The sequence below is a fragment of the Triticum dicoccoides genome, chromosome 4B (assembly GCF_002162155.2).
Source record: "Triticum dicoccoides isolate Atlit2015 ecotype Zavitan chromosome 4B, WEW_v2.0, whole genome shotgun sequence".
NCBI lineage: Eukaryota > Viridiplantae > Streptophyta > Magnoliopsida > Poales > Poaceae > Triticum > Triticum dicoccoides.
This window is the reverse complement of record NC_041387.1, coordinates 305,957,458-305,963,039: the sequence shown is the minus strand read 5'-3', so window position 1 is coordinate 305,963,039 and position 5,582 is coordinate 305,957,458.

The following is a 5,582-nucleotide window of genomic DNA, read 5'->3' as shown; positions in this document are numbered from 1 at the left end:
AAATAAAGATGACCCTTGAGTCTGCAGAACCCAAGGGAAAAAGGCTTAGGTGGCAAATGTTAAAACCAAGGTTGGGCCTTGCTGGTGGAGTTTTATTGAAAGCGAACTGTCAAGGGGTCCCATAAATCACCCAACCGCGTAAGGAATGCAAAATCATGGAACATAACACAGGTATGACGGAAACTAGGGCGGCAAGAGTGGAACAAAACACCAGCCATAAGGCCGAGCCTTCCACCCTTTACCAAGTATATAGATGCATTAATTAAGTAAGAGATATTGTGATATCCCAACATAATTCTGTCCATCATGGAGCAACCTTCAACTTTACCTGCAACTAACAATGCTATAAGAGGGGCTGAGCAAAGCGGTAACATAGCCAAACAACGGTTTGCTAGGAAGGGTGAAAAAGGTTAGAGGCTCACATGGCAATATGGGAGGCATGGTAAACAAGTGATAGGTAGCACGACATAGCGATAGAACGAAGCAACTAGCAAGCAAATATAGAAGTGATATCGAGGGTAATGGTCATCTTGCCTGAGATCCCACAAGGAAGAAGAACGAGTCCAAGAAGAAGACAAACGGATGTAGTCGAATGAATCCTCACAACTCTGAAACGAAACCGAAGCTAACAAGAGAAGCAAACCGGAAAGAAGCAAACAACATGGTGAACACACAAGCATAATCATGGCACGATGCACAAACAAGTATGATGCATGTCCGGTTTAATGAGGCATGGCATGGCAAAGTGCAACAAACAATACTACAAATTAAGTGGAGCTCAATATGCAACAAGTTGCATATTGACGGAACACCACATCAATTATTTAGTTTCTTTGTCGGTTATAACAAGACAAGATTAAATGTTGGTTAACATGGCAAGAGGTGAAGCATAATTAAACTAGCTATTTAGGAAAGCTTAAATGAGGCCGGAACAACGAACAACAATTCCGAAAAAACCCCACATGTCATTTAGCAATTTAAGCAACAACAAATTAACATTTTAAATGTTGTTATCATTATGCGGATGACATATGCAAGTTTTATGAAATTTTATGAAAATGTTGACATGAGCATGTTATGAAGCCTTTGCCACCGTGGTGGAACAAAACGGGAGCCACGGCAACGAATCCGAAAATGATGCCACGACAACATATTGGTGATCCGACAACTCATCGAGATGTCGGTTCAAAAGAAATTGTGCGTGAGCGTGTCATGCAAAAGGATGGTAGGGTGATCCCGATTACTGGGTTCCCACGGGTCGACGCATGGCAAAATGAGGAGGAACGTGCATGAAGCAAACGGGCACGGTGCAAACATATGGTTCATCTCAGACGACATGCATTCATCCATGGGTCATCGTCTCGGCGGTTATACCTTTGAAGCGTGCATTTTGGGGCGGTTCAAAATCATCGAGGGAAGTAGTCATTCACGGGTCGTAGGGGAAGTAGTCATACACGTTTCGTAGTTGTACATACTCCGTAGATGTTTGGGGTCACGTCAAGGAACTTGACTTCCACGGGGTCTTCGAGGTCGACGGTAGTGGAAGTAGTGGTTCACGTTTCATAGATGTTCGGGGTCGTGGGTAGTTGTACAGAGTCGTTGTTGGACTTCACGGATCTGTGGTCTTCAGACGTAGCGGTACTTGGCGTTTCATCATTTTGTCGTAGTCGTACTTGATAAAAATGCACACCGGCTGCAGTCGTGGTACTTGGCGGCAGAAAACACCCGTCGTGGGTACCCGAACTTGGCGCATCGGGGTCGGGTACTTGGCAGGAGCGCAGGTAGAGGTACTTGGTGAACTTGAGGTGGTCTTGGCTTCCAGGGACAACATACGAGACTTGGGCGATGCTGGGCATCGGGATCAGGAGCAAAGGAGGCCAGGGCTCATGGACGAAGCAGGGGCGGCTTGGCAAGCGAAGCAGGCAGTAGCTGTTCGAGCAGGGGAGCAGTAGCAAGCTCGCCAGGGTCTGGGCGCCGACGAGGAGACGCGGGAGGCGGCAGGGTCTTGGACAGTGACGCGGGACCTGATAGCATCTTGGCGCGGGCGCCAGGCCAGGGCCTCGGAGTTGGCCGGAGAGGACGGCTTGGGCAGCGGGACGACACGATGTCGCAGGGGATGGAGGATGACGGAGCAAGGTGGTGGTGGTGGTGGACGCGGGCCAGCTCGATCCGGCCGGATCCGGCAGCTCGGGTCAGGGACAAGGCCGGAGATGCGAGGACGGGCAGGTCGGCGATGAGAGGCGAGCGACGCGGGGCTTCTGCTGGGCGTGGAGGACGACGCTTGCGGGCGCAGATGCTTGAGGAGCTCCTCTCCTCGAGCGCTCGGGTGACGGGGATTTGGCAAGGAGGCGTGCGACGAGGAAGCAGGCGATGCAGCGGGGCGACGGGGATGGACGGCGCCGGCGCAGAAGAGGAAGGAGGGCGGCATCACTGACAAGGGAGGCGCGCCATGGGGATCGAGCACGGGCGCTCCTCCTGGCGCTAGCTATGTCCGTGCGTGTGTGTGGCGGCGGAGGGGGAATGAGGGGAGATGAGGATCGAGCAGATGAGGATCGAGAGATGCTCGCTAGGGTTAGAAAGGGTTGGGCCTCAAGGGGTTTGGTGGGCCGGCCTGGCATAGTGGCATGCCGCTGCTAGAAGGTGCAGCTGGGCTGGGCTCTCTCCTCTCTCTCTTTAATTTCTAACATATAAAATCATTAGAGAGAAGGAAAATGAAGAGGGGGTTAGGGAAAGAATATGCGCAAGGGGTTAATTTTCCCGGACTCCTAAAAATGAGCTTGATCCAGGTAAAATAGAAGTGGGCATGAACAGAAGTTTAAATTCAAACTCATTTGAATTTAATTCAAATGGTTTGAACTAGGACAAGGTTTTAGAAGTGTCCAAAAATGTTGAGATTATTGGTGGGGCTCCGATAAACAAAGAAAGAATTAATGACAATGTTTTGAGGTCAACTCGGAGCAGAAAAGGCATGGGATTTATTTTGCACGTGTGTTATGGTGATTCCCAAAGGATGGAATGCTTTGTTATAGCTCCCTAATAATATTGGGAGGATATGTTATAAAGAGAAAACACCATGTGAGTTCCCTCGATTTAAATAGATCAACGATCTATGCAATTTATTTAGTAGAGTTTTAAAAAGGGGTTGCATGATGACATGATGCAATGCACATGATGCAAGGATGAATGCAACGAACAAAACAAATCACACGATGAATCTTGGAATACAAGGAAGGCATCTGGAGCGTCGGTCTCGGGGTGTTACAATGTCCGTGATCATATCCAGGACTCCGAACTACCTTTAGTACATCAAAACACATAAACTCATAATACCGATCATCACCGAACGTTAAGCGTGCGGACCCTACGAGTTCGAGAACTATGTAGACATGACCGAGACACGTCTGGGGTCAATAACCAATAGCGGAACCTGGATGCTCATATTGGTTCCTACATATTCTACGAAGATCTTTATCGGTCAAACCGCATAACAACATACATTGTTCCCTTTGTCATCGGCATGTTACTTGTCCAAGATTCGATCGTCGGTATCTCAATACCTAGCTCAATCTCGTTACCGGCAAGTCTCTTTACTCGTTCCGTAATACATCATCCCACAACTAACTCATTAGTTACATTGCTTGCAAGGCTTATAGTGATGTGCATTACCGAGAGGGCCCAGAGATACCTCTCCAACAATCGGAGTGACAAATCCTAATCTCGATCTATGCCAACTCAACAAGTACCATCGGAGACATCTGTAGAGCACCTTTATAATCACGCAGTTACGTTGTGACGTTTGGTAACACACAAAGTGTTCCTCGAGTAATCGGGAGTTGCATAATCTCATAGTCATAGGAACATGTATAAGTCATGAAGAAAGCAATAACAGTAAACTAAAACGATCAAGTGCTAAGCTAACGGAATGGGTCAAGTCAATCACATCATTCTCCTAATGATGTGATCCCGTTTATCAAATGACAACTCATGTCTATGGTTAGGAAACCTTAACCATCTTTGATCAACGAGCTAGTCAAGTAGAGGCATACTAGTGACACTATATTGTCTATGTATTCACACATGTATTATGTTTCCGGTTAAGACAATTCTAGCATGAATAATAAACATTTATCATGAAATAAGGAAATAAATAATAACTTTATTATTGCCTCTAGGGCATATTTTCTTCAGGTAGGCTGACGCTGCATTCTTTAAATGAGGATCTTTACTCACAGTAGTCCACTTGCCTGACTGCCTCATCATAAGTGATTGATGAGGGATACACAAGAACATTAGTTTGATGTAAGAACATGGTTAATAGACAGATGTACTAGTATGTACTAAAAACAGAAAGGCATGTCATATTGAAAGGTATAATGTGTAAGCTAAGCATATGAAATTTAAGCAAATTGGAAGCAATACAAGCTAGACATCCGATTGGAGTGGTGAGCATGATCATCTAGGACCTGAGAGCCTGGTGGGAGGCGGGCTGCCTTCGCCACCATCGTGGCTTTTTAGTTGGCTTCTAGGTGATGCATGTCTGTGCTGGGCTTGTCACTGGCTCGTCCAGTGCCCTGACTAGCTATTTGTCTTCTGGTGCTCATGGGATGGTGGTTCATGTAAAAAATATCTTTCCTTATCTTAATAAAGACCGACTTCGGCCTTCCGAGTACAAGCTAGACACCATATGGAACATGCAACGACATATGACACCGCGAAGTTAAAGCAAGCACCTGGGATGGTGGTTCATTGTGAGCGAGGTCATCAACTCCAGAGCTACATTTACCGTCCCCATCTGCTGACACTGCACCCTTTATAATGGGGAAATGTGTCTGGCCTATCCGTGTACCATGCTGGAGTGACTTCTCTCTTTTATTGTTTGCTTCTCCCATGGCAGCAGAGCCTGAAATACCCTTGCATAAAAACACAATAGTGAGAGTAAGGGTGAAGTGTGTGCAGAACTAGTGCACTATAAAAGTAGAAGATAGCAGGTGGCTGAAAAATAAATGACATGAGACATATGATAGCTCTACAACATTGCATGGCAAACAAAATTAGATTCTACTCTGTATGATTTTGTAATATATGAGCACAGGAAATGCAGGTACTCCTTCAGCACACCACCACATGTGGTCATATCAAGATAACAGTCGACTGAAAATAAATAGGTCAGTCGATTTTTTTAAGAATCGTCCGATCTATAAGGAACGGGCAGACGGCCTTCGTCTACCTCCCGCCAGTCACTGTTGACGATCTTTCTCAAACCGCCAGCGACAACCGGCCCAGACCCTAGCCTCCGCCGCCCCGCCCTCCCCTCGACCTCACACCACCGCCGTGCTTGGCAGCGCCCCCATGCCATCCCTTTAATCCCGACCGACCTCCAGATCGGGCGCCAACAACTCCAGGCCCCACACGCTCCTAAGATAAACACCGAGGCGCTACTTCCCCAGCGTAATAGGCAGACTAGTGCCTGTTATGCCAGGAAATGCTCCCGTTAATTGGGAATCAACTAACCAGGAATTGAAATCCAGGGGTCGACGGACCTCTAGCTAAGGTGAAATAGTATATGAGGAGAAACCTTGTGC